An 18,582-nucleotide genomic window follows, 5' to 3' on the forward strand; every position below is an offset into this window, starting at 1 on the left:
GGGACCTCGTTACCACCAAGCAAGAAGAGCCAGGAGTAGAGTGTGTCCTTTGGACTTGGGGTCCCTGTACTGAGTTCCTAGACCAGGGGAAGATTAATGACAAGGACCAGAGCTGACACAGGAAGAAAGCCTTCCACTGGAGCAGACACCTTGAGTTTGGAATCCTAGCCTCCTAGACTGTGAGAGAATAAATTTCTGTTTGTTAAAGCCATCCACTTGTGGTACTTCTGTTATAGCAGCACTAGATGACTAAGATACCAATCATCATAAATCATAAAATCCTTAGTGTTGAAGATAAAAAGACGTATTTTATGAAAAAGAAATCTAATCAAAATGGTCGAGAATACTGAGCTTTCGTTAAATTTTAAGAACCCAGTATGTTTAAATCAATCCTTAGGCAAATATTCCAAGTTGCTTAGTAATTCTGTTGTGAGCCTTTGACTCTCAGGTTTCTCCGGGTACTTCTCTGAGCAGTATTTGTTAATTGTTCCAGAAAAGAAATTAATTTCTCCAAGGCATGCTGATCTTAAATTCAATAAGCACCTATAAGAGATAAGACCCTAAGAGCAAAGCTTTATGCATAAGGTGAGGGTGGCCCATATCCTGAGTATATGCATTATGTGATATGAGTTCTGTTTGTTTCCTGAGTTTGCATTGTTGGAACTCTTTTCACCATGCTTCATATGTTCACATTTATTTCTATAAAACTCAAATGAACATAAAAGGAAGATAGTCCAATAGACATTAACCCATCATTTCTCTTGCATCTCTAATTTTGCTACAGTATCAACTCAGAACAAGTAGGCTAGATCTTTTAATTCAATACTCAGACTTCTAAAAAATTACTTACTTACACTTAGCTGTTTTTTAATATTATTGAGATAGACTATTTTATTTGAAGAAATGAGTCTCATGCAATGTTTTGTAAAAATTTTCCAAGGACATTATCCATTAGGCTACTAAATGTCCAGTATGAAAGACTTCATTTCAGAAGCTACTTTTAGAATTTGATGCAAGGAAAAATTTTTGCTTCTCCTGAGGAAATAGAGTGCTTTCACCTCAGCTCAATGGGAGAACTGTCACTGATATGTTCATTTTTGTGCCCGATTGCCAGAAAGTTCCGACCAAAGTTTTTCCAATCTCCCGATTTTCTTTTTTTTATTTCATCTTGATGGACATATTTCCTTGGTTAATCGGGTAGGAAAAAACGTGAGCTATAAAATTAAAAACAAGTAATTAAGTAATTAGGAAATTGCAAGAAAATTCATCTTTAATGTTTAGGGAAATAGTATATTTTGGGAGGCATTTGATTAATGACACCATTTGCCCGTGTATGTCTAATTCAGCCTAAAGTAGAAGGGATCAGACCATATTTTCAATTCTCAGCTTCCCTGATACCATATTTTTTTTTTTTTTTTTTGGTTTTTATTGTCATACACCCTTGCTCACTTAGAATGAACTTTGACTCTTTTTCACATGTGCAGCTTGTATCTTACCAGTCCTTGGATTCAGCTTTTTCTTCCTTTGTTCTGTTTCCTAAATCAGTTCAATAATTTCCAATAGCAGCTACTATATTTTATACTAGTCTTTTATACCTCATGTCTATACTCTTGACATAATTCTTCCAAATCAGCTCTCTACTTCCATCTTATACTCCATAGAGCTTGGAGCTTGGAGCTTATAATATTTAGACCCTTTTATTAAAGCAAAGGCAATGCAAAATTATAAGCAAAAAATTAGTAAGTAGAAAGATGAACATGTATTTATAGTTAGAAAAGATATCATGTATACCGTACACACAAGACAAAACAACAGACAAAAAACCAACCCTGGAGTCTTTAAATTCAGACCTTTTTCTTCTAATACCTTTTTAGGCAATTTCTAGACATACTTACATATAAATGCTTCTGATTTCAATCTGGCTTCCCTTTCTTACCTAGAATAATTATAACTTGCAGGAATCCTCAGCACTCAGGAGGCCCATCCAGTTGAGGTACCCTGAAACCTAAGCTTTATTGGCTTTATAGTAAATCTGCTTTGTTCCTGGAGTAGTCATCCTAAATTCTGATTTTGATATTTTCAAATTCTTAGTATCTCAGATGAAATTCTAAATTCCTTACTGTAATATTTTAGAGTATGGCCTTTGGAAGCTAAGAGGCCTAGGTTCAATTTTTGGCTTAGCTCAAGTCCTGAACAAGTTATATGAGATTTGTAAGTCTTCATTTCTCTAATGGAGGGGGCTGTGAGTTATTATATATGATAATGCATATAAAACATAGTATATAACCTGGCTTTTCTGTATCCTTTCCTCTAACACATTAAGTTATTTTCCTTTACACATTAAGCCATCAAATGGAACTCCTACTCCTAGTCTCAATACATTCTGTCTTGGCCCACTAATTTTTTTTGGTTCAAAAATTATTGGTACTATTTCCCATTATTTACTAAATATATAAAAATTGAAAAGTAATTAGACTGTAAACAGTCAACATTACTTGTCATTGAAATCTCTTGGTTTTGGCCTGAACTTCGTGGAATCCCAACTCCTACCCTGTCCATCATCCCACTGCAAACATTTAAAAACGCTGGATAAAAGATAATAAGTTTTTAAATAGCTAGATGAGCTCAAAAGAAAGAAAAGGATATTCCCAGGCATCAGAAATGAGTAGAAAACTCATAGCCAGAATGTAAGCCCTTAATTGGGTAGATAAACAACCTAGGAAGGTAGAAAAAGTGAGTGCAGGCCCAAACGTATCAGGGATGGGATCTGAATGCCCACTCAAGTTCAGGAGACATGGTTTTTGGTTCATGATCAAGAAGGAGCATGGATTGAGAACTGTATATAAAGCTGGGACTGTGGAAGAGTTACTTCTCCGTTATGAAACAACTCCAGAAGCAAAAATTATAGGCAATATAAACAATGAAATTAAAACCTTACTAACCTCCCCCCTCCCCAAAGAAAAAAGAAAACCAAACTCATTGCCGTTGAGTTGATTCCGACTCATAGGGACCTTATAGGCTAGAATAGAACTGCCCCATACGGTTACCAAAGAGCAGCTGGTGGATTCGAACTGCCCACCTTTTGGTTAGCAGCCATAGCTCTTAACCACTGTACCACCACCTTGCTAGATAGATGGGTTAAATAGAAAATACGATTCAGCCAAAAAGAAAATTGGTAAACTAGACCAGGTTGTTGTTGGGTGCTATCAAGTTGATAAAAAACAAAACAAGTTGATAGAGCTATGGAAATTACCCTCAGAAAGAAAAAAGAGATGGAAAATACAAGAAAGAAGTTAAGAAATACAGATAACATAATAACTAAATATAGATCTAGTAGGCACTCCAGAGGATAGATCTAAGAGAATGAGGAAGAGACAACATTCAAAGAGATGATGACTGTGAATTTTCCAGAACAGATTAAACCATGAATCCTAAGAATAAAAAAATAGACCAGAACTCAGTAGTATAAATTAAAAAAAAAAAAAAAAAAAAACAAGAACAACAAAAAACTTACAATAACTAATGCCTGGGTACCTCATAATAAAACCACAAGGAATTTTTAAATGTTGCCAAGGAGAAACAGCAGATTATTTAAGTGGAAAAACAGTTAAACTGAACACAGTTCTTATCCCCGTAACAACAGATGTCAGAAAACAGTCCTCAAAGGACTAATAGAAAAGCCTTCAAAACTTTCAGGGAAAACTACTTTTAATCAGGAGTCCCTGGGTTGTGCAAAAGGTTACATGCTGATTACTAGCCGAGAGGCCAGTGGTGGTTTGAACTCACTTAGAGGCACCTTGGAAGTAAGGCCTGGTAATCTACTTCTGAAAGGTCACAGCCTTGAAAACCCTATGGAGCAGTTCTACTCTGCACACCTAGGGTCTCCTCGAGTCGGACTTGACGGCAAATAACAACCACCACGACAACTTGTAATCTGTAAATCAATGCCCAGCTAATCTCTATAACCAGAGTGCGGTTGAAAGAGACACTTCAGTCAGCTGCTGAGGTTAGCACTCTCAGACTGTCTCTGGACAAATGAACATGTACTTGTTGTTGTTGTTGTGTGCTCCAACTCATAGTGACCCTATAGGACAGAGTAGAACTGCCCCATTAACGTTTCCTAGGCTGTAATCTTTACGGGAGTACATCCGCAGATCTTTTGTCTCATGGAGCAGCTGGGTGGGTTTCACCACCACCATTCTGGTTGGCAGCCCAGCGCTTCCCTCTGTGCCACCAGGGCTTCTAAAATGTACTCTAGAAAGAAGGAAACTGAACTCAGAAGGAAACAATGAAAAATAAGCCGCACTGGTGGGCAAACCTGAAGAAAAGCACCCTGATTTTATAGTCAGTGGATCTTGGTTCTTATTCTTGCTTTACCAGTTGTTACTTGTGGACCTTGTATCCTTGAGCTTAAGTTTTCTCATGAGGAAAAAAATGTAAACGATAGCACTTATGTTATGCATGAAAACCAAAAACAGTTGAAGTAACAATTGTAAAAACTCCTACTAGCACAGCACCCGACTCATCTGAGGAACGTGAAAAAATGCAATTTAGCCTGTATTTGAATTCCAGGGTTCCTTTTACTAGGAAACCCTTTCTCCTGGTCCCAATCTGTTGAAATATTTGCACGACTCAATCAAATACGTCTTTATCCATTAAACCTCACTCCTAACTAAGAGCAGCCACGGTCTCTTTTTCTTCTGTGTCCAAGTTGTACTTTGTGGTACATATTTTGTAGTTTTTCTTGTCTTATATTACAATTATTTATACATTGGTCTTAGTTCCCTGTTAGGAAGTTATGTTCCTTGAGTCCTATGTTTCTTTAACTTGTTCATCTTCGTATCACCCACAGTATCTTACATAGTACACTTAGTTGCTCATAAAAGCTGTTTAGTACATATTCAATTGAATTGAATTGAAATTATTGAATGAGTGAATGAATAGACATTTACTAATGTGCTACTTTGTGATGGAAACTAGCTGGGAGAAAAATTAATTTTTATTATGTGCTAGTCCAAAAAAAAAATTTTTTTTTTTTCTAGTCAGCTACATGTTTCACAGTGTTGTGGATTAAATTATGTCACCCAAAAATATGTGTTGTAAATCCTAACCTCTGTGCTTGTGATTATAATCGAATATGGTAATAGGTTGTCTTTGTTATGATAATGAGACAGGATTAGTGTAGGTATCTTGAGTCAATCTCTTTGAGATATAAAAGAGATTAAAGGCAAGCCAGCAAGGAGAGACAGGGGAAGAGAGATGCCAAGCACGTGAAGATTACCCAGGTGGAGAAGCTCAAAAGAGACAAGGACCTTCCTCCAGAGCCAACAGAGAGAGAAAGCCTTCCCCTAGAGCCAGTGCCCTAAATTCGGACTCTAGCTTCCTAGACTGTGAGAAAATGAATTTGTTTGTTAAAGCCATCCACTTGTGGTGTTTCTGTTATAGCAGCACTAGATGACTAAGACAGAATTTGGAATGGAGGTGTAGGATTGCTGCTGTAACAAATACCTAAAAAGTGGAAGTGGTTTTGGAATTGAATAATGGGTTGAGGTTGGAAGAGATTTAAGGTGGCTAATAATTAAAGCCTAGATTGCCTTGAAGAGATTTTTTTTAATAATTAAAGCCTAGATTGCCTTGAAGAGACTGTTTATAGAAATATGGATGTCAAAGGCAATTCTGGTGAGGGCTCAGAAGGAAGTGAGGAGAGCTATAGAGAAAATCTCTATCATCTTAGAGAATATATATGGCACCATTAATGGAATGTTGCTACAAATGTGGATGTTAAATGTGCTTCTGGTGGGGCTTTAAAAGAAAATGATGAACATGTGAATGGACGATGGAAGAAGGGTGATGCATTTCATGCAGGGGCAAAGAACTTGTCAGAATTATGTTTAAATGTTTGGTAGACGGTAGAACTTGTAAGTGATGAACTTGAACGTGTGGCTGATGAGATTTCTAAGCAAGATTTTAAAGGGGCCATATGGTTTCTCCTTGCTGCTTATGGTAAAATGTGAGAGGAAAGAGATGGACTTAAAAATGAACTGCACAAAATGAAAACAGAACTTAAAGATTAGGAAAATTCTGTTGTACAAACGAAGGACACGTGCCCTAGAATGTTCATCTAGGACGTGGCTACACAATCTTTTGTTAAAAAGATTAAGCCTGTGACTGATGGATCTGACCAACTATCACAGCAGAAAATCCATCAGCTTAGACTGAAGGGGTCAGAGAAAGAATGAAAAAAAAAGAACACTGCTTCTTGGAATTCTACAGGCAGGAAACAGGCCAAATAAGCTACATCTGTTGCCTTCCAAGAAAAGTAAAGGACCATCCCTGGAGTGCCTCTGAGATCAGCAGAACTGTTGGAAGGAGCACGAAAAGCAGGGCCTTCTTGGTTTCAAAGAGTGGGGCCACAGCCTCCTATATTTCAAAGAGTCGGATCTTCGCCAGCTTGGTTCCAGAGTGCAGGGCTGCTGTTAAGGTGTACCAGAGGGATGGTGCTGCCACCCAAAACTGAAAGAGTGGGACTGCCATGCCGAAGGGGCAGAAGAACAGGGTCTGCCAAGGCTGAGGTGGTAGGGTCGCCACTCAGATGGACTAGGGGAATAGGATCACCTAAAGCCGAGGGAGCAGAGTTGCTATTCCAGATGGCCTGGAAGGCAGAGCTGAAATCCAAGGCTGAGGGGCCTCTACCCAGAATCTAGAGGGCAGGCCAACACCCAGAGTCTGGAGGGCAGGGCCATTGCTTAGATGGTCTCAGAGAACAGAGGATTATTTGCAAGTTTTGAGAGTGGTTATAATTGGTTCTGCTGAGTTTTGGACTTGCTTGGTGGCTGTTATTCCTTCTTTCCCTTCAGTTTCTCCCACATGTAATGGAAATGTCTACCTTGTGCCTGTTCCACCATTGTGCTTTGGAAACAGATAGCTTGTATTCTAGATTTCACAGGTTCACAGATGAAGAGGAATTTTGCCTCAGGATGGAATACACCTAAAGTCTCACCCATATTTTATTTAGGCGATTCAGAAGATGGGATTTTGGACTTGGAGTTATTTTAAGACTTTTGGGATGATGTGATGGGGTGTATGCATTTTATGTATGGCAAGGACATAAATTTTGGGGGGCCAAAAGGTGGAAGGTTATGGATTGAATTATGTTCCCCAGAAATATATGTTGTAAATCCTAACCTCTATTCCTGTGGTTATAATCCCATTTGGGGTATGGGTTGTCTTTGTTACGTTAATAAAGCATGATTAGTGTAGGGTGTATCTTGAGTCAATCTCTTTTGAGATATAAAAGAGATTAAATGCAGGCTAGCAAGGAAAGGAGAGATGCAAAGCATGTGAAGATTGCCCAGGAGCAGAAACTCAAAAGAGACAGAACCTTCAGAGAAAGAAAGCCTTTGCCTAGAGCCAGAGCTCTGAATTTCTACTTCTAGCCTCCTAAACTGTGAGAAAATAAATTTGTTTGTTAAAGCCACCCACCTTTGGTATTTCTGTTACAGAAGCACTAGATAACTAAGACACGCAGTATCTAACAATTTACATTCCAATTTTAAAAGCTACTGCTAACTAAAATTCTAGACTGATACATTTAACCCTTTAAGGAGACTTCTTTTCCCCTAAAGAAGACAGTTAAGTATAATATTTAATTTTAATTCTCTTAACTCTTGAAACATTCATTTTTAATATTCTTTTCTAGTTTCCAATTGGTACAAATAGGCAGTGATATTAATTACATGAATTGAAATGGTGTATAGTTTTAGGCTTCATAAGTAAACTATTAAGGAAAAAGATGCCACAATCCATAACAATTATAGGTATATATAATCACTTATTTTCAGAATTAAAAGATGTTTCCTAGTAGAGATTAAAATAAAGGGTCACTTAGTCAAAAATAAGGAGCCCTGGTGGCACAGTGGTTAAAGTGATCGACTGCTAACTGAAAAGTCAGCAGTTGGAAACCACCAGGGGCTCTGTGGGAGAAAGATGTGGCAGCCTACTTCCATGGAGATTTATAGCCTTGGAAACCCTGTGTGGTTGCTGTGTGTCAGAATCGACCCGACAGCTCTGGGTTTGGTTTGGGTTTGGGAAGTTAAAAATAAAAACAGGTTATTTTAGTTGATAAGTTTATCTTGTGTCTTGCTCAGAGGTTTTGCCAGTTGGTATTAATCTAAGCCAGGTCTCTAAGTATCAACTACAAGATATTAATTTCACATGCATCTGTGAAATATCATTATTAAAGGCCAATAATGTTCTAAAATTAAGTCTAAAGCATGGACCATTAATGAAAAGATGAAATATTTTATAATCAAAGCCTAGATGAAGGCCAATTAGCTCCTATTCTATTTTTGTCAAAAAAGCATTTTACGCACCTTTTGGATTAGTTAAGAGAATTTTCTCAAGTAACTGGTAAGTCCAAGGGTTCACACACAGCTGGATCTGTGCACTCGAAAGTCAGGGCTTGCCACCTTCCCATTTCATAACTATGCTTCTCTTGTGTTTTGGTTAGCATCTCAGGCAGGTCCTTGCTACCTAGTGGGAAATGTTGCCATCAGCAGCTCTGAGCTTCTATTCGTAAAACTCATAATCCAAAAGCTCCCTTCCAGTCTCAGGTCTCAGTTCTGACAAAAAAGATTTTGGCCCTGTTTGAATCCTATGTCCATCTCTTGGCTCTATCACTGGACCAAGCAATGAGTTCCTATGAGTGATTGTCCAGGACTAAGTTATGTCACAGGGTCAGATCAGTGAGGCGCTTCCTTTATCATTGTCACCAAAACCATGTGGACTGGGGGAGCAGCAGATGAATAACAATTTTAATCCTTATTCACAACCGTATCTGAAATCTTGGATCATATGTGTGTCAGAATTCAAGCTTTGCAGATTTTGCAAATGTAATAGAGTACATATTCTGTATATTGCATACTACCCACAAGAGGGATTAGGGAAGTATCCCATATACAAAAATATTGCTATTTCTGCAGGAAAGTATATGAATAGTTACAGGAAATAGGATAAAGACTATAAAAATCCAAATCAGTTTTTGCTGCCAACTATGTTTGCCCCACATTTTTGAAAAATTTCTTCGGTTTATGCAACGTTAGGAGTTCAGAATTGCAGATAAAAAGTTCTGAAATTAACGTAACTTCATCGCATGTCTACTATATGTGCTAAACACTGTACTTGTAAAGCTAACTCTGTAATGTCAGGAAGAGTACCGATATTATTTATGTCTCTATCCCTGGGCTTGGCATAGTTCCTGACATATAGAAAACAAACAAACAAAAAAAACCCTCTGCCGTCGAGTCGATCACGACTCCTAGTGACCCCATAGGACAGAGTAGAACTGCCCCATAGGGTTTCCAAGGAGTGCCTGGTGAATTTGAACTGCTGATCTTTTGGGTAGCAGCCGTAGCTCTTAACCACTATGCCACCGGGGTTTCCTGAACATATAGAAAGTATCCATTAAATGTATTTGTGGAATAAATAAATGTTTCGAGGGGCTTTATGTACATTATTTCATGGAATTCTAACAACTACCCCATGATGTGGTGATTATTTTTCCTATTTATAACTTACTGGCTGAACTTCAGTTTCCTCATTTATAAAAATAGAAATAATAATATCTGGCAGCATAACTAGCTAAGACATGGATTAAATAACAAAAACTGTCACACAAGTAGCTGCCTACAGAAAAATATCCAGATTAGTCTAACACAGTTGCTAAACTGTCCCTGTATTCCATTCGTGTTTACAATGATGAATGAAGCCACCTGGTTAATTTAGGACTCTAGCTAAACCCTGACTATTCATTTACTTTAATTATCTTGAAAGAGCTCATTCTACTTACAATCTGGAGTAGATGTCACAGTTGCTCCCAATCTGGCCTCGTTTAATACTTGATTGAGCCCATACTTAAGCACTAGAGTCTACGGAGCTCATGGCCACGTTAATGAATGGGCAGAAATTTACATTCTTGAGTTATGTATTTATTTAGTTTTTTACTTTCTTCTAATTGTCAAAAATCTGCAGCATCCCAACTGTACAGCAAAAGTTCAGAGTACTTCAAAGTTGTCTGGTTTATAATTTTCCCAGAAATAAGATAGTTTTTCAGTGTGGTGATAAGTTTTGCATGCATGTATAAGAAAACACACATTTATGTTGTGCCAGCAGCAATCACATCTGAAGCCCCCAATTAAAATGTGACTTTTTAAACCCCAGAGGCCTTGTGTGGCAGTTTAGCCATCTGTTTAATGATACAACCACTACTGATTTGAACGTACATAATTGTTACCATAAAAACAGTGTTGGGGGAAGATCAACTCAGATCCCAACTGACAGTTAGTTATGAGCAGGCGATTAGTGGGGGGTGGTTAGTATTACCATATATCCAAGGAAAGAAATAGGTAGCAAATCTTCCCAATGTGAAGTGTCTGACCATATAAATTTGTAAATCATTATTTTAAAATCTTCTAAAAGTGATACCAAATGGTATATTTACTGAAGCTATTTTCGAACAGAAGAAGTGCTTTTTAAAAATAAATTATAAAATCCTTTGCATTTGATTTTTTTTTTTTTGGTCAAAATATTCTTGTGTTATCACATGGCCACTCTTAACTGAGGTAAGAGGAAGTCTTCACACTCTTCCCTGGTGGAATCCATGACTGGCCCTTAATCCCGTTGCTGTCGAGTCAATTCCAACTCATAGCGACCCTGTAGGACAGAGTAGAACTGCCCCATAGTTTCCAAGGAGTACCTGGTGGATTTGAACTGCTGACCTTTTAGTTAGCGTCTGTAGCACTTAACCGCTATGCCACCAGGGTTATAGTCTGCTAATTATCTGCCAGGAAGACTGCAAAGCAGTGATGTTGGAATAAGCTGTCTACTTTCAAATGTAGTGAGAAATGAGAGTGCAGGAGAAGATGATTCACAGAACCCATGCTAAAAATAGTTAAAATTTTTCTATGATAAAATTGCTTTTATAAAGAGGAAAATTGATTAATTTCCTTCTCAGCATCTTGGTACAAGCACCTTTCATCTGTAAAATAGGCAAAAGTCAAATCGTGGGGAAAAACAAACTAACAAACAAAAATGTACAAATAAAAAACAGGCAAGAGACTTTCATATTTAATACCTTACAACCAGGCACAGCATAATTAAGCTCTGTGTGTGCTTGGGAGCATTGGCTGGCATTATTGGCTCATCAATATTAGAACCAAACAGATTTTTAGTGGGATTGCCTCACAGGTGAGAATGAACTCTGCCTGGCTCCTGAATTCTCATTTTGAACATGAAACTCAGCTTTATTGTTTTTCACGTACAGTCATTTCTTAGAATTTCTAGCTGCTCCAGCATTAAAAATTTCATGAATTTAGAACACATAAGTTCAGAACTTGTGGCAAAACTTAGACAGTTACAGTTTGTTTTTGTGCTGTTAATGACAAAGAGTTTTAAAAAATAATAGGAAAATATACTGGGAGTATTTAAATCACTTTAAGAGAAGTATCATTTTAAGGCGTCCTCTATAGGGTCGCTATGAGCCAGAATCAACTCGACGGCACTAGGTTTGGTTTTGGTAACATATTTCAGTGTTTCCTTGGAAACCCTGGTGGCCTAGTCGTTAAGAGCTACGGCTGCTAACCAAAACATCAGCAGTTCAAGCCCACCAGGCACTCCTTGGAAACCCTATGGGGCAGTTCTACTCTGTCCTATAGGGTCGCTATGAGTCGAAATTGACTTGTGTCAACATATTGCAGTCGCTATGAGTCAGAATCGACTTGACAACAACGGGTTTGCTTTGTTTGGTTTTAATATATTCTTTGCTTAAGTGCAAAATGGGATTGGCTTTAAGTGGACACCTCTGCACCAGAATGTGTAGTATTTAAGGGCTCTAGCTTCATTTAACCTCTGTGAGGACTTCGTTGTAAGATGAGAATAATTCCCAATTTATCCTCAGGCTGAGGTTTCAACCAGCTGTTTCCACATACTTAGCTGTGTGATCTTGGGCAAGTTATATTAAGCCTCCAAACTTCAATTTTTTGTTCTGTAAAATATGAGTAGTCTAAGTCCTTTTCTCTTAGGGTTGTTTGGCCGACTAAATCCTACACATCCTAAGCACTCAATACAAGTTAAAAAACAAGTTAACTGTTATTAATATTCATCCAAAAATTAAATTAGGATAGCACAGGATTTTTATTTGGAGATATATGTTTTATTATGTATTTGTGGTACAGTAAAATTCTTTGAAAAATGAATATATATTTCTTAAACTGTAATACAGATTTTATTCATTCATTCTGCCCATCTCTACAATGAGCAAGAGTCAGTTATTGGGATTATAACACGAACATGGAAAGGGCTATCTCAGGTCTGTCACTTTTGGTTGAGCACACCAGTTTATATGTAAGGATGTTTTCTAGAATATTTTATTTTCTTAATGATAAATTATGTAAAAGTACTAGGCATACAACAGAATATAGGAGAGAGAAAAAACTAAGTATTGGGAGACAGGAAACGTGGATTCTAGGTCTAGCTTTATTTGTCCTTTGGCAAATTACTTACTCTATCTGGGTTTCTGTTTAAACCTTAAAGGAGAAATTTGGACTGAATGATTTCTATGGCCAGTTATCAAATTATGGTTCTATACAAACCGAGAACAACTCTATTTTCAAAATTATACTATTTAGCTACCAGTAATATTGAATCCTTTATCTTTCCATCTACTTTTATCCCACTCAATAGGAAAGAGTATATAATTGCTTTATTTTAATGTTGATTTTTTTTTTTTTTTTTGGCAAAATCTTGAAATCTTAAGTTATCAAGTGACTTTTTAAAAATCTAGTTTTACAGAAGAACTAGTTGGTGCTCGGCCACAACCGATGACTGCCCTGACAGGGAGCACAACAGAGAACACCTGAGGGAGCAGGAGATCAATGGGATGCAGACCCCAAATTCTCATAAAAAGACAAGACTTAATGGTCTGACTGAGACTAGAGGAATCCCAGCGGTCATGGTCCCCAAACCTTCTGTTGGCACAGGACAGGAACCATTCCCGAAGACAACTCATCAGACATGAAAGGGACTGGACAGTGGGTAGGAGAGAGATGCTGATGAAGAGTGAGCTAATTATATCAGGTGGACACTTGAGACTGTGTTGGCATCTCCTGTCTGGAGGGGGGATGGGAGGACAGAGAGAGTTGGAAGCTGGCAAAATTGTCACAAAAGGAGAGACTGGAAGGGTTGACTCATTAGGGGGAGAGCAAGTGGGAGTACGGAGTAAGGTGTATATAAACTTATATGTGACAGTTTGACTTGAATTGTAAACGTTCACTTGAAGCTCAATAAAAGTTAATAAAAAAAAAAAATCTAGTTTTACTTAACAAGGATATGATCCTAGTTTCAGAGAAGACCAATTTAAAACATTTCAGGAAGACCCAACTCTCCCTAGCTTTCCCCTTCCGTCCAAGAAGGAAATTACATAAATTTTCATGCATAGCACTTTTTATTGTTCTAGTAAAAGTAGTTTCCCACTTTGTTTTACAAATTAAAAATTAATTTGAAAAGAAATGCTACCCCCAAACAAAACTCAAACCCATTGCTGTCAGGTTGATTCTGACTCATAGCGACCCTATAGGACAGAGAAGAACTGCCCAATAGGGTTTCCAAAGAGTGACTGATGGATTTGTACTGATGACCTTTTGGTTAGCAGCCAAGCTCTTAAACACTGTGCCACCAGGGTTCTGGAATTCTACTAAATAACTTTAATTAAAGGGATATTTTACAATGTCGTCTCTCCGTTCAACAAACTTTTATGTGTTTAAGGAACTTATTTTACTATGATTTAATCAGCTTAATAAAATTCCGTAGCTTTATATACACCTAACTTGGAATGTGGAACCCTGGTTGCTCAATGGTTAAGAGATTGACTGCTAACCAAAAGGTCAGCAGTTCAAATCCACCAGCTGGCTCCTTGAAAACCCTATGGGGCAGTTCTACTCTGTCCTATAAGGTCGCTATGAGTTGGAATCAACTCAACAACAGTGGGTTTTTGTTTTAACTTGGAATGGAGATACCTGATAAAGAAAGGAAAATAGAGGTAATGAAGAACAGAAATATGTCTTTCTGAATCCTATGTGGCTATAAACAATTGAATCAAGAAAAAGGAGGCTGCTGATATTATATCTACATTTTGTTAATTCAGCCCCTGGAACCAGATAAATGGTCTAATAATGTAGTCTTATAAAGGTGTGGGCTCTCTCTCCCATTGAATAATGCTAACTACAATCAAATAAATATTTTTTCTTCTTTTGCAATGGAATGTTCTAATGCTTCCCATTTTCCCTATAACACATTTCCATTAAAAAATTAACTCAATTGAGATGGATGTTTTATTAATTTCTAGGCCTGCCATAACCACAAATTGGGTGACATATGAGACAGGAATTTATCATCTCATAGTCCTGGAAGTTAGTAGTACAAATTGAGGATGCCAACAGGGCCATGTTCTCTCCAAAGTCTCTTAGGAAAGATCTTTTCTAGTCTCTCCCAGCTTCTGGAAGCCCCAGGTGTTCCTCGGCTTGTAGCTGCTATGTAACGCCATCATCACATGCCTTCTTCCCTCTGCCTGCCTTACCGTGTCTCTTGCCCTATTTTATGGTCCACCATTCTGTAGACATCATACTACAATATGACTCCACTGCTAACATATTCAAAGGCCCTGTTTCCAAACAAAATCACGCTAACAAACAAGTATCTGGGGTTAGTACATCACCGTGAATTTTGGTGAATACAACTTGGGAATGCAATTCAATTCATGTCCTTCCCACATTAAAAATACATTCACCCCATCCCACCATCCCCAAAAGTCTTAACATATTCCAGCATCAACTCTAAGTCTAAAATCTCATCTTCTAAATGAATGATCTAAATAAAGTATGGGTGAGACTCTGTGTATGTTTCATTCTTGGACAAAATATCTACGGACCTGTGAAATCTAAAATATATGTTATCTGCTTCCAAAATACAATGGTGGAACAGGCATAGGATTGACATTACCCTGCCTAAACGGAGAAATTGGAGAAAGAAAAGGAGTAACGGGTTCCAAGCAAGTCTGAAACACCACAGAGCAAATTCCACTAAATTTCAAGTCCTCTGAATAATAATCCACCTTCTGGGCCCACCTGGGTGGTAGGCTTATTCTCCTGACCTACCAGGGTAATGGCCCCACCCCTGGGAATCAAGGAGGTGACCCTGCCCTCTGGAACCAAGGAGGCAGTGTCCCTGCCCCTTGGGCTACTGTTACCTTTTCTTGAAGGACAGTATACCTCCTCACTTTTTGACTATCTCATTACCTGACATTTTGCATTTACAATGATAGGAAAAAATCTGCCGTCCAACTATTCCATGCATTTACAACATATGTGTGGCAGTAATGAACACCAAGTTGCAAGGCAAGAGTAATGCTGGCTGCGATGGTTAAGGTTATGTGTCAACTTGGCTGGGCCATGATTCTCAGTGGTTTAGCAGTTATGTAATGATATAATTTGGCAGTTATGTAATGATGTAGTCATTCTCCACCTTTGTGACCTGATGTGGTCACCCTCTATTTTCACATATCACCAGCTTCACATAATGACCTGGTCTTTGGAACCTAACCATATCAATAAGTGAGGAGAAAGTGTAGAAGATACTCATAACCAAAAAGTTCCATTAGTTAGTTTCCTGCCTGTAGAATCCCAGCAGTCCAACAGCCTTCTTTCATTTTATCCTGTCTTTGGCCCTTTCAGTTTAAGCTGGCAGCATTTCTGCAGAGATGGTTGATGATTCCATAAGTCACCACATAATATCTTTAGCAAAGAGTTGTCCAGCCTGCTGCTGATGTTCTCTCTGGAGCATGCTTCCTCCATTTTTACAACATGGATAGGCTAAGATTTTCCAAATTTTTAAGTTCTATCTCTTTTTGCCCAGTTCATTCCTCAATTTATCTTTCTTCCCACATTTTACTATAAGCAAAACGGAGAAACCAGATTGCATCTTCCACATTTTGTCTAGAAATCTCCTTATCTAAATACCAAGTTTAGCACTTACAAAGTCTTCTTTCCACAAAACATTCTAACATAATTCAGGCAAGTTCTTTGCTACTTTACAGCAAGGAAATCCAGTGTACAATAACATGTTCATCATTCACTTTTAAAGCCTCACGAGAAGCACATTTAGTGTCCACATTTCTAGCAACATTCTGTTCATGACAATATATGTACTCTCTAATACAACAGAAATTTCTCTTCAGTTCTACTCACTTCCTTTTTTAGCCTTCACCAGAATTGCCTTTAATGTCCATAATTCTACTAACAGTCTCTTCAAGGTAATCTAAGCTTTTCCTGTGAAGTACCTCAAAACTCTTCTAGTCTCTACCCATTACCCAATTCCAAAACCACTCCACATTTCTAGGTATTTGTTACATCAGCACCCCACTTCCCTGTACCAGAAACTATATTAGTTTCCTAGGCCTGCCATGACAAATTCTTACAAACCGAGTGGCTTATAAGAATAGAAATTTATTGTTCCACAATTCTGGAGTCCATTAGTCCAAATTCGGGGTGTTGGCAGGGCCATGTTCTCTCCAAGGCTCTTGGGGAAAAGCCTGTCTGTCTCTTCCAACGTCTGGTAAAAAAAAAAAAAAAACCAAACCCGTTGCAGTCAAGTTGATTCCAACTCATAGCGACCCTGTAGGACAGAGTAGAACTGCCCCATAGAGTTTCCAAGGAGCGCCTGTGGATTCGAATTGCTGACCTTTAGGTTAGTAGATGTAGCTCTTAACCACTACGCCACCAGGGTTTCCCAGCTTCTGGTAGCCTCAGGCGTTCTTGCAGCTGCATCATAACTTCCTTGTCACATGGCCACCTTCCCTCTGTCTGTGTCTCTGTGTCTCTTTTACAGGACCTCACTAAGATTGCATTAGGACCCACCCTACTCTGATATGACCTCATGTTAACTTCACTCACTGATAACATCTTTAAAGACCCTTTTTCCAAACAAGGTCATCTTCACAGATACTGGGGGTTAGGTCTTCCACATAAATTTTGAAGAATACAATTTAGTCCGTAACAGATGTCAATGTGTACCTAATTTCAAAAAAAAAAAAAAAAAAATTTATTTTTTTATAGATTATAATTTTGAAGCATGCTGTGACCACATTTTAATGAGACATCTATTTTGTAGCTTAATATTTTGTTCTGAACTAGGCTACCTATTTATATTGGTGAAGTAGAAAATGAAATAAAGGAGTAACATGAATTTTGAAATTATATTTACATCTTTATTACTTTTTTTTTTTTAGGTTTAGCTCATTTGATCCTCTTCTCTGTTCCCAAAGCACAGTCCTACCTATCTAATTTCCTTCTCGCATCCTCCTCTTGCATTTTCCCTTGCCACCTCCCTGACCTCTTTCTTCTTTTTCTTTTACAAAAATAACATTTCAAATATCCTGATAGTCTCCAAGAGATGAGTAAAGCCAAACACCATACCCGTTGCCATCAAGCCGATTCCAACTCATAGTGACTCTGTAGGAAAGAGTAGAACTGCCTAATAGGACTTCTAAGGAGCAGCTGGTGAATTCGAACTGCTGACTTCCTGGTTAACAGCCAAGCTCTTAACCATTGTGCCACCAGGGGTCCAAGAGATGAGTAGAGTTGCTTTATTGTCAAAGCTGTGTAACCCTCATTTCAGACATCTCACAGGGTTAACAGGTGAGGACTGTACCCTATACATTAACTACGTTTTTTGCTTCCGGAGACTGCTTTAGAGGTGAAAGCAGTGAGGAAGTCTGCTGAGGCAGTTGCAGAAATTGCTTCCTAGTTGACGCAGCGTCAGCATCTGTCTCTCTGTGCTACAAAAATTCCACTGAGGAGTGTCTGTGAAAGCACCCTAGTCTGTACTTAGCTGGCCTAGGATATTGTTTCAGACATAAATATCATTTGAACTTGCAAAAGCACATTTTGATTTTGTTTTACATGTCAGAGTTAGCAAAATGAATTAGGTACAGTAAAAGAATGTTCCAGTTCATCTACAAAAAATATTTAAAGATCTCTATTAGTTTTGAGGTTTCTAATAAATAACATTCGTTCATATTTTGGACAGAGACTTTGAATAAACCTATAAGGTGGCAATGCCACTACATGTATGCTAGCTTCCCAAAAGGTACTTTGATTTTGCAATTTCGTATCATTTTGCTAACTCATCTCATTTAATTTTCATGTCACTTTTAATCTTCATTTGCTTCTCTTAATTAAAAAATGCTCAATGTCATTAGGTGCTTCATGTATCAGTTAGATGATTTTGCATGTCATTATGGCAGAAATAATAGAAAACTTTTGTATGATTATCACAAATGATATGGAGAGTCGCAAACAATTTGTAGTTAATTAGAGCTTAGTTGGAGGATTAATTAATTTCCATGTGGGCTACATCGAAGATGGATTCTAATATGTACCTATTGAACTAATAATATTAACTGATATTTTAGAAAAAGGAACAAAACATTTGTTTGCACCGCCCAGGCTCAGACACAGGCAAATGCACATACGA

At 37.9% G+C, this 18,582-nt stretch overlaps 1 protein-coding gene across 1 annotated transcript in view; it reads left to right on the forward strand.

The window, feature by feature from the left end:
• The window catches only part of LOC135227198 (nucleolar protein 4), a 95,469-nt gene that overhangs the window by 7,147 nt on the left and 69,740 nt on the right, over positions 1 to 18,582 (forward strand). The gene's annotated exons all lie outside the window — the stretch shown is intronic.

This window comes from Loxodonta africana, chromosome 11 (genome assembly GCF_030014295.1).
Source record: "Loxodonta africana isolate mLoxAfr1 chromosome 11, mLoxAfr1.hap2, whole genome shotgun sequence".
NCBI lineage: Eukaryota > Metazoa > Chordata > Mammalia > Proboscidea > Elephantidae > Loxodonta > Loxodonta africana.